The sequence below is a fragment of the Pseudorca crassidens genome, chromosome 5, assembly GCF_039906515.1.
Source record: "Pseudorca crassidens isolate mPseCra1 chromosome 5, mPseCra1.hap1, whole genome shotgun sequence".
In the NCBI taxonomy this organism is placed as follows: domain Eukaryota; kingdom Metazoa; phylum Chordata; class Mammalia; order Artiodactyla; family Delphinidae; genus Pseudorca; species Pseudorca crassidens.
In genome coordinates this window covers 90,779,502-90,791,644 of record NC_090300.1, presented here as the reverse complement: position 1 = coordinate 90,791,644, position 12,143 = coordinate 90,779,502, and positions in this window count along the sequence as shown.

The window sequence follows — 12,143 nt, the reverse complement described above, 5'->3', positions numbered from 1 at the left end:
ACCCCCACTGAAACAACACAGGCCTCTTGTCCTTCCCAATTCCTTCTCACAGTCAGCCCCACCCTTGTCCAGAAGTGGATGTGGGGTTGAGGTGGAGATAGGAGTGCTGGCAGTGGGAGCTTCCTTCTGGATGAACAGAGAGAAAACCTACTGGTCTTTGTATTAGGGACCCTAATACATCATCCAGGATGATTTGGCCTTTCCTGTGCTGAGGATAGGACCAAAAGAATAAAACACACAAAAGTTAGCAAGAAGGTGCTGTCTGCAAACCAGGAAGAGAGACCTTCCAGAATCCGACCATGCCAGCACCCTATAAAAACAAAACCCAAACCAAAAAAATCCCACAAAAGTTAAAGTCCTTTCTATTGAGCATCAGCTTCTGAATACAGTTTTGCCACCTTGCTCCAGAGTATTAACAGCCACCACCTGCCGTAAGAGATGGCATAGAGCTCTCCAAACACTTAAAGAGGATGCAAAAATTGATACCGCTGAAAGCTCTCCCTAGAATTATGTTGCTTTACCAGATTTGATAATATGTCATGATAGAAGGACCTTACCAGAATTTGAAAGGTTCCAGAGAATTCAACAGATACTTAGGTACTTTTCACCTAAATCATATTAGCCTAGAGAGTGGAGCACTCAACTCAAAGAGTTGGAACTCAAAAGGAGAGTTGTGTTTTTCTGGAAGTAGCTTTCACTTTCTAGTCCAACAGCAAAAGGCACTGAAGACCAGCTGCTCAGATGATGCATTTCAAATACCACATGATTCTGGATCTGTCATTGCTGTTTAGCTTTGTATATAATTCCCTTAACTTGTACACACATTGGTTTCCCTTTTTATAAATCAAAGACAATATTGTAAATATCTCATATAAAAATAAGTCAGATGATGTCTTTAATTAAATGCTCTTTTGTAATGTATTGATTAGTAAACCCGGTGGTTCTTACTTAAGAAACATGAGGAAGCACTAAAATTTCAGCAACAGTGACCAGTTGGATGGAAGCACACTGATACCGTCAGTGGTGGGTAGCCCTGGCCTAGACCAGTGTTTGTGAAATATAGCTCAAAGATAGCTTAGAATTTTATTCCCCTTTTTCAGTTGTCCCAGTGAGTTTCTGGGAGACCAAGCTAGTTCTGCAGCTGCCCATGCCTGGCTGGAACCACTTGGGGAAAGGAGATGCTTTTCTCCACTTTGTCTTAGAGCCTACTTTAATTTACAAATCGCTTGGAAAGAGAGAATATATTCTCTGAGGGAACTCTAGGCCTACCAAGTTGTATTTGATTTGACTGGGTCCTACCCTCAAAGTGTCATCAGAAGCCACCATCTTATGTAAATAAAGATCATCAACAATTCCTGACACTTCAGGAGCTGACTGACACTTATGCCCCTGGGTAAGCTGATACTTCCTGTTTCATGCCAAGAGGCAGTGAAAGAGACTGAGTTAGAATCATAGAAAGTCAGAATGAAGAGATTTCAGAGACAAGAAAACAGGCCTCAGAATGCCAAGTGACTCACTAAAATCACACAGGACTTTACCAGGACAGAGGAAAAAACCAGGCAGCAGAAATTCCCAATGTAGTTACAGACAAAAGACTTACACGGCCTGCCGTAATCTGGTTAGCCAAGAAAAACCGTTTCCTAAGTTTAAATATATCTGCAGGCCCACAGGGCTTACGGGAACCCCAAACTTTCCTGAACGGCCTCCTTCTGCATGAGGTTCAAAGCTGTTCCCGTCACTGGTTTTTGATGTACCTCCAGCTTCTCTGGCAGCGAACAGGTAAACATCTGGTTTGATATATAATATGTAGTTTTGACTTGATGCTTAAATTCTGGAAAATTCTTTTCCTTGACTGGAATAGTTTTGATTGTTTTCAGCAAAGGTAATTTTGAGGGTGGGTGGGTGGATCTTGATGCAAGAGAGGAGAGAGAGAGAAAGAGAGAGAGAGCAAGCACATGCTTGGTTAGGGAGGAGAAAGTTTCCAGAGATATCAGATTAAAAACAAATATTTAAAAAGCCCCAAGAATCACTTATAAAGCTAACTCTTATAAAGTCAGACTTGAATGAATTTCCACTCATCAGGTTTCAAAAGCAAAACGTATTAAAGGGAACATTACAAAAATCGTGAAAAGATGAAGAGAAAGAAAAAAAGTGATTTCACAGGTTTGGGGTTTGTATTTGACTTGGTTTCTTGAATAAAAAGATGGAATAGAGGTGATAATGTCATTAGATGAAGTTTGTGATAATTGGCTTTTATACCAATTAAATATATAATAATTTCTAACCATATAGCTGTTAGAGAGCAACATTGCATTTATCTTTGCTATTTTATCAATATTCTGTTAGCTTTGTTTACGGTGATCAGAACAGCAGCATGTATCTTGCAGTGGATAGCATTTATGAAGCACTGTTTCAACCACCCAACTGTCCTGGGTCCTGAGAGAGAGTTGCAGAGGGAGGCATGGAAAAAAATTCTTTTCCTGGAGAAATTTAAAACTTAAGGACAGACAAAATAAACCTACCTGCATGTATTTAAAAACAGCTTGTGAAATTACATGAAGTACTGTCATGAATGGGAAATAAAAGTTACAAATGTATTTATTATAATTCAATTTATACTTTGATTCCACATCATTACATGTGTAACGATATGATATCTTGGATATGGATGATAGAGAATAAGATTGGCCAAATGTTGATCACTGTTGAAACTGAGGTTCTTTATACTCTACTCTCTACTTTTGTATATGTTTGAAAATCTCATAAATCAAATTAAACAAAAAAGAACTGTGTTCCAACTTTGCTACTAATGGGCTACTCGAGCGAAGACTTTCCTCTGAGCAAGAATACGATTATCAGCTCTATTTTCACAGTCTATTCATCTCTGCTGCATTTTCATCTGGCTTCCAAATAAAATCTTTCCTCAGTCAACAACCTTGAATTCCATTACTCTAGATCTTTATCAATGGAAATATAATCCCAAATTCTCTGCGCTCAATCTCCCATCAAAGCTCAGGTGTTAAAATGATTTTACAATCACTCTCTTGACAAAGGTCATAATAGGAAAGAGTTGACAGGAAGATCAGGCACTGACAATTTGGGTAATCAGGCAGGATTTACTTTTGGATTCAAAAGAAAATCAGCATGATCAGGATACGTGGCAGAGAGCTTTGCAATAGTTTCTTTGACCAGTCGAGATGACTCTCTTGACCTCCAGTGCTTTATCAAAGGGTGCACTGTTGCAGATGATACAGTTGGAGTGATATTTACTTCACACCTTCTGGTAGTGTCACTGTCTTCCTCAGTGACTAGAGTGTTCCTACTCTTAGTTTAAAGTGGCTACAGGCTAAGGGCCACCCATCTAGACCAGGTATTCCATCATTTCTGGAGTTATACTATACACAATATTATTGCAAAACTTTAAACACATATTTATCATCCCCAGATACTCCAAGCAGTTATAGCCAGCTCTGAGCACATTTTCAAACTCAGTGCTGATGAACCAGATCCAGGAGTGATGCCTTTCTACTCACTCTTGGGCTCACTTCACAGTGATCTTTAGGAGTAATTGTCTAAGGACCACATAATCTTAGTCCATTGCAGAATCACATACACCTTCTGCTTTTTCTGATCAACGCTGCAAGAAGCATCTGGGGGCATTGTCAATGTATTTGCTGAGAAATTATGCTGAGTTCAAAGTACATTATACTGATTAGTATTGAAAGTAAAAACAATACTAGAAAAACTTATTTTCCTGAAGGAATTGACACACTCGCTTCTTTCTGATTTTACTATATAAGTATAGTAAAACTTTTTTTTTTGCGGTACACGGACCTCTCACTGTTGTGGCCTCTCCCGTTTGTGGAGCACAGGCTCTGGACGCGCAGGCTCAGCAGCCATGGCTCACGGGCCCAGCCGCTCCGCGGCACGTGGGATCTTCCCGGACCGGGGCACGAACCCGTGTCCCCTGCATCAGCAGGTGGACCTCTCAACCACTGCACCACCAGGGAAGCCCCTAAGTGACTGACTTTTTCCCCTCTTCCCTTGACTATCAAGAAGGTAACATTTAGTTAAGTAGCTTCTTTCTGATTACGAAAATAATAAATAGATACATGTTCATTATAGAAAAATTATAAAGTACGGAAGAGTAAAAACAGGGGAAGGAGAGACATAAAAAAATTAACCCATTATTCCACCATCCAGAAGAGCCAGAGCCACTGCTAACATTCTTGTAAGAGACAAATATGACACTCAATTGATGGAATTGAATCTACCATTATGGTTGATATGAATACTTACCTTTCACTTGGTTGATTTTCCAAATTTACTGCTTTTTAAGTATATATTTATATATATACACATATATATTTTGAAACTGCTTCAAGTCACTTTGGGGAAGAGAAGGGACAAATAAAAATTATCTTTAAACTAACATTGGGGTAATATCTTGCCGAGTCTAGGTCTCCTGACATAATATCTACTCAACTGTGGGATTATAAGTATTAAATTAGATGAATCACTGGTTACACATTAAAAACTTCAAAGTACTATAAAAGAATAATAATAACAACGAACATTTATTGAGCAGTGTGATATTTTGGCAGGCATAGTGCTGATTGCTCTTCATATATTATGTCATTTAATATATTCACAACAACCCTGTGAAAGGGTATCATTATCCTACTTGATAACAACAACAACAAAAACAACCATTACAGCTACAACAAAAATCCTGGAGGCTTGGGAAGGCTAAGTAATTTTTCCAGTTATAAACTGGCAAAACGACATAATTAGATGAAAAAAATGTGATGTGATATAAATTTTTGAAGTGGTTTTGATCAAAACTTGGAGAATTTCTCCAGGAATTAATACTTAAAATCCAGCCTTTGGTGCTACGAAACAGTCCACTTCACTCTTCTGTAAGATAATGAGGTCCACATCTTAGTCCCTAGAACCTAAGAATGTGATATTATTTGAAAATTGGTCTGCACAGGCATAATTTAAGATAAGGACCTTGAGATGAGATCATCTTGGATTATCTCAGCATGCCCTAAATCTAATGAAAAGTGTCTTAATAAGACACATATAGAGGAGAGGAGAAGGCAGTGTGACCATGGAAGCAGAGATCAGAGTAATGTGGCAATAAACCAAGGAATGCCTGGAGCCACCAAAAGCTAGAATAGGCAAATAACAGACTGCCCACAAAGGCTTTGGAGTAAGTGTAGCCCTGTGGGCAACCTTGATTTTGGACTTCTAACCTCCAGAACTGTGAGAGAATCAATTATGTGGTTTTAAGCTACAAAATTTATGGTAATTTGTTATAACAGCTCCAGGAAAATAATATAAAGATCCAGAGAACAGAAATAGAACCAACTGGGAGAAAGTGAAAGGATGAACTTTCTAATTATTAGAATTGCTCAAGAGTGTGAGGGACAGAATTATAAAATTCCTGGCCTCTGGCAATTGGAGTAATGGTTCAGCCGTTGAAGGGTCAGGAGGGAGAGAGTCCATTGCATGGAATCGGGAGTCAGATTTACATATTTCTGACTATAGTTTTCTGGGATCACTTCTCAGGAATACCCAGGTTTTATTCAAATCATCGTCCATTATCTCTGTTTGGGTTAAGAATAATACAGTTAAGTCCAAAGAGGAAGATTTGTTTCCAGGGCAGGAGGAAGCCAATGTTGACCGTGCTTGGAAAATAGATTGGGAATACCTGGCAGAGCGTCATATCTGTGCAACCATTTCCCTGAAGTTGATTTCATCTGATGCTTTCTACACTTGGAGAGGCACAGACTTTCTTACAGGCAAATATGCCTTCTTTATATTACTATGACCTCTTTCTTTGGGTCACTAGCCTACCTGAAGACACAAAACTCACATAATTGCAGTTGGCCTTAAAGTCAACTAAAACATTTCCCCTGTCTTTGAGATAGTAAAGAATTAATACTTTGCATCCAATTAGGTTGTCTGATTAGATGGCTTTTAGGAAGACACAGGTAGGAGTTTTTAACCTGGGTTTCAGGGGTATGTGATGGGATACCTCTACCATCCTCTTGAAATTGTTAGCAAAGTTTTGCTTTTTGGAAGGATTCTGGTGACCTCCATATCACTACATTCAAGGAATATTTCTTACCTCTTCTCACAGTATCTCACATTAGACTCTCTTTCTTTAAACTCTCTCTTCCATTATCATCTGTGATATTAAGTGCTCTTGATTTTCCTCTTTATCTTTCCAGCCCATCCTCCTGTACCTAACCTTTTAATTTTGCAGTTCTTGAAAGCTTGGATATAGAACCTGTCATTTTCTCACTCTGTACTCTTTCCCTGTATGACCTCATCCATGTTCATGGCTTCAACTATGATCAATACACTAACAGCTCCAAAATTACTACTTTTAACCCAGACCTCTCCTCTGAGCTTCAGATGAATGTATGCAACTCCTTACCAACATCTCTACCTTACAGGAGACTCAAATAGAACAGGTCCACAACTGAACTCTGGTCTTTCCCAGACCTACCTCATCCTCCTCCAGCTTCCCCTATCACAATAGATAGTATCATCCATCCAGGCATATTAACCAGAATCTGGCAGGCATGCTTGACACTTCTCTCTTCATCTGTCCCCATATCCAATTACTCAAAGTTCTATTACTGTTACATCCTAAAAATAAAATATACATCTCTGCATCTCCACCACTACTACCTTTATTCTAGACATTATCATCACTTGTCTGAAATATTGCCAATCCATTCCCTACAAATGTACCCAAGGAGTCTTTCTAGATTCTGATTATGACATCCCTCTGATTTACATATTCCAACGGCTCTCTATGGCTCTTCGAATATAACCTAAGATCTATAATAGGATCAGCACTTATTGTACCATTTTCCCCGACTCTCTTTGGCCAAAAGGACTGTGCCAGATATCTAATGCCATGATTATGTTGCAAACCACTGTCAAATATCAGGGTGTATGACCATTTTGTATGGCTCATGGATTCATCATGGTTGGCTGGACAGCTTTACAGTTCTTGGCTAGGCTTGCTCACATGTCTGAGAGTCAGTTGGCAGTCACCCAGGAAACCTTGGTTCTACTCCATATATCTCTCATCCTCCAGCAGGCTGTCTTGGGCATGTTCCTGTAGCAATTAGAGAAGGTACAAGAAAAAGCAAACGGAAGTGCACAGGCCTAGGCTTGGAACTGGCACATGCCGTTTCCACCACATTCTATTGATTGAAGCAGATTCAAGGAGTATGAAAATAGAAGGGTTGGTCACCGGGAAAATGATTTAGTTGACTTTAAGCCTAAGTGCAATTATGTGAGTTTTGTGTCTTCAGGCAGGCTAGCGACCCAAAGAAGGAGGTCATAATAATATAAAGAAGGCATATTTGCCTGTAAGAAAGTCTGTGCCTCTCCAAGTGTAGAAAGCATCAGATGAAATCAACTTCAGGGAAATGGTTGCACAGATATGACGCTCTGCCAGGTATTCCCAATCTATTTTTTAGTAAAAGGAACTTCAAACCGATTGAGCAAAGGAGAAGATAAAGGGTGAAGAGAAGACTCAGGATCATCATTACACTCTTTCATCTTTCATTTTTTTGCTTTTGTCTTAGGGCCTTGATACATGCTCTTCAATCTGCTCTTCAATGAGTTTTCCCCATCTTAACATCACCACTCCAATTGACTGGCTAAATTCTACTGAATCTTCAGCTATCAACTGATAAAATTTCCTTTAAAAACCTTCCAGAACTGCCCCCTCCAAACTAGTTCAGATATTCACACCTCTTCACTGTGCCCCATTTATATACTCCTTGAACGAGTATTTCAACCAAAGTGAATAATTAATTGTATAAGCTGCTATTTAATGTCTGACCACCCTTCTAGAACATAAGCTCTGTGAGTGCAAGAAAGGGTATCTGTATTGTGTAATATTGTGTCTCTAGCCCTGAACATAGTGCTTTTCACAGATTGAGTTTTCTGTAAATACCTTTCAAACATGTGATTGAATGCTGACATCTGAGAAAAAGTTCCATAGCTTTCATTAGAATCCCAAATGGGTTTGTGATCCTCTAAAAAGTTAAGAGCCCCTACCTGAAGGTGATGTGACACAGACTATGGGCAGATATATTTGGGGCATGGAAGCCTGAGGGCTTGGAGAAGTTAGGGTCTGAGTTGAGTGCTCCACTGATGGCCCAGAGTCCAACATATAGCATAAGAATATCTAGGGTCTTTTTGAGGCTTTGGAGGTGAAGGGTTGGTCACAAATTGCAAACTTCTTCTACTTCATGTTTTTGCTCCCCTCCTGGTCCCTTTTTGAGCCACTTTGACAGAACTATTCTGGTAATTCCTTTGGAGTTGCCATCACCATAAAGAGATCATAGAATCAAATTATAGAAGATAATGCAAAATATAACAGGTATTTTTTGAGGGGGGTGAGTGTTCCATTCTATATTTACTCAAAGACTTCATGCCATTCTAAAACTACTATTTCTTTCTAAGATACTGAAACTTATTTTTCAGTACCTAAGCCATGAGAGAGACTTAGAAGCCCAGGATTAATTCCTAGAAGAGTACTCATTCCTTTAGACACAAAATCTTTATAAGGTGCTGTGAATTCCCTTCCCTGACCATGCCTCCTACCAATCCCCAACTCCTAAAATCCTTCAACTCTGTTCCCTGGAATATATGACCAGTCATCAGCAAACTCCCCTACATCTTCAACCTTTTTCTAAAGGTTTCCTTTTTATCTCCTGCACTAACTGAACCTGGTGCCCTTTTGAGAACAGTGTTCCCCTGAAGTCCTCTGCCTTGGTTTCGCTTTCCTTGTACCACTGGACTGGGCTATGGTGTGGGGAGGTATCTTTTTTGCTCCTTGTTGCCACTTCTAGGTCATTTTCCTTTCTGATTCCATGAAAAGCCCCTTCGTTAGGTTTCAAATCAGCAGATAATTTACTAAGCTCTCCTCCTTCTTACAGTTATTACCTTTCCCAGGTCACTACCCCTCATTCCTTGAAGATTTTAATTCCTGTCTGTCACTGGCTCCAAAACTACTTCTGTCGTAATTATTGATTATGTCAATATGTACGTAGATGATTCTTTCATTCCCTGGCTTCTTCCCCTACACTAATCTAGTTCTCACCCTTCTTCAGGCATTCATTCCTATGCTCATATCCTAATCTCTGTTATTACAAAACTGCTACCCTTCATGACCTCCTTTTCACATTTCACACTTCCCACTGCCATAAGAGATCCTCCTATTTTTCCTGTTTTTATCCTCAAGTACTCCAACTCCAGCTATCCTTTATCTGTGGTTTTCTTTAGCCTTTATCTCTAGTTCTCAAATGAGGGCAATTTTGCCCTCTAACCTCCAACCCCCAGGAGACATTGGAAATGTCTGGAAACATTTATGGTTGTCACAACTAAGAGGGTGCTTCTGGAATCCACCAGGTAGAGGTCGTCAGCTAAACATCAGACAATGCACATGACAGCCCTCCACAGCAAAGGATTATCCAGTCCAAGCTGTCAATAGTGCCAAGATTGAGAAACTCTGCTTCACATGACCAGGATCTACAATCCATTGATTCTACATGGTGTTATAGATTGAATTGTGTCTTCCAAAAAAAAAAAAAAAAAAGATATATTGAAGTCCTAACCCCTGGTTCTTCAGAATGTGAATTTACACAGAAATAGAGTCATTGAAGATACAACTAGTTAAGTTAAGATGGGGTCATGCTGAGGTAGTGTGGGCCTCTAATTTAATATGATTAATATCCTTATAAAAAGAATACCATGTGAAGAAACAGAGACACAGGGAGAACTCCACATGAAGACAAAGGATTAGAGTGATGCATCTGTAAGTCATGGAATGCCAAAGATTACTAGCAAGTCATCAGAAGCTAGGAAAAGAAGGGTCAAAAAAGAATTCTTCCCTTCAGGTGTCAGAGACAGCATGGCCTTGTTGGCACCTTGATTTTGGACTTCTAACCTCCAGAATTGTGAGAGAATAAGCAATTCAGTTTGTGGTACTTATTACAGTAGCTGTAGGAAGCTAATATGCATAGTTTCATTAAACTTTACTCCATTTATGTCCTCATTTCTTGCTTTGCCCAACTTAAATAATGGTGGTTGTTAAAGCAATAAAATATACAATATTGCACAACTGTATTTATTCCCATCAGAAAGCAAAGAGATTGAAATCTGGGTATGTGTTACAGTACTCATCTAAATCATGTAATAAAATGTTGTAAGTAAATATGATAAAATTTGGGTAAGGGTGATACTGAAAAGAGGGCCAGGACTTACATGATGCACTAAATTGATATACTAGTGGGTTCTCCACTGACATAGCAGAATCCTTGAAGAGACTTACCCTGTAAACCTGAGCTGAATCTTCTTGGGATGTGTTTTGTGCTGGTTTACATCTTCCAAGTTTTAATTCCTTGACCAATGACGAATAACCCCCAATCCATAGCATTGGTATCAAATCTCTGACCGAGGACTCTGAGTAAATAATTTCAGCTACTATGGTGGGCCTGAAATCATGATTCTGTTCTACTCAGCTAAGTAAATGACTTTGCAGACCTAAGACTGTACAAAAAATAAATACATAGATGTTGAAAAACTAAATATGATGTTTTCTGCAAAAATTTATTTTAATGCAAATATATCAAGTTTAAAAAAATCATTTTACTGCTTTGTATATGCTTTATATTAAAGATACTTAGGAGAAACTAACATAGTAGACAAATGATTTTTACTGAAACACTTAAGAGATTTTACCCATTTATGTTTGTAGTCAATTTTCAATACTTAAGATAATCTGATTTACTAAATTTATGAGTTTAAGCTTTAAGATGTTGAAATGCTTATGAGAATCATGTAAATGTACAGTTGACTACTGAACAACAAAGGATTAGGGAAGCTGCCCACCTCCCCTACCTCTCTTTATCCACAGTTCTGCATTCATGGGTTCAACAAGCCATGTAGTACTGTAGTGTGTATTTACTGGAAAAAGCATCCACATATAAGTGGACTCATGCAGTTCAAACCCGTGTTGTTCAAGTATCATCTGTATAAGTTTTTGCTATTATTAGCTTTATTATAGCTGCTTATGTGTTTAGGAAGGTTTTGTTTATGGGGTTTGCATGTCTGCTTTCTTAGTGGCTTGCAATTTCTGAGGAAATCCATTATATGAAATGTTTTTTGCAGTTGTGTTTAACAGTTTAAGAAGAGCAGGGTTTTCAATTTATAACTGTAGAAGATGCAACATCACTGATAACACAGGCTACTGTAAGTATTGTTTCCTACACACAAAAGCTTCTATGAGATTAAAAAAAAATACCAACTAATGTCACTCTGGGATGGATCCAAAAATTTTTTTGATAAAAGTGACTCTGAGGCTGAAAATAAGGAATTTGAAGGAAGGCCAGAACAGAAAGAGCCTGAGCAGGAGAGAGAAACAACAGTGTTCAGAGGACTATAGAATTTCATTCTCAGTGGAGCAGAGAGAATGTATTAGGGATCCCTAGGAAGGTAGATGCCAAAACCCCTTAACTGGAAAACTGTGCAAGGGGCAGCTAAAAATCCCTCTCCAAATGGCTCCCACTTCCAAAACACACACACATACTTGATATGGTAAAAATGAATCTGACTGGTTCCTTCCAGAACTCTTCGCCCTGAAGAAGTTTTGGTGGGCAGTGCCTGGTTGGAAAACAAGGCTGTGATTTGTGCCTTTTCAGCAGAGCCTGGTGCCTGTTCTGTGACTCAGGAAACAGAGCTCAATTGTCCCTCCCTCCCCTTGCCTCATTTTTCAACATAATAAACTTTCCTGGCAGGCAGTGCTACCAAGCCAGACCTCCTCCGCTTGTAGGTGCCGGATCTCCATCTGCACTGAGGTCAACACGTGGGCATGAATGGGCAGAAACAGACAGGAAAGCAGATCAGGAGAAACATGTTTGGATGCAATAAAATGTAAACCCGGTAGACGTCTGCCCTGTTGCTGACCCTCCCAGGCTGCCCCAAACTCCTCCTCCTGCCAGCGCCTTCTCTTACAGTGACTTCACACAGCTTCACCACAGTTGAACCACACGGAGCTTGGCTGCTGGCAGGCATCTGCTGGGTTTCAGCTCAGGGGTTTTATC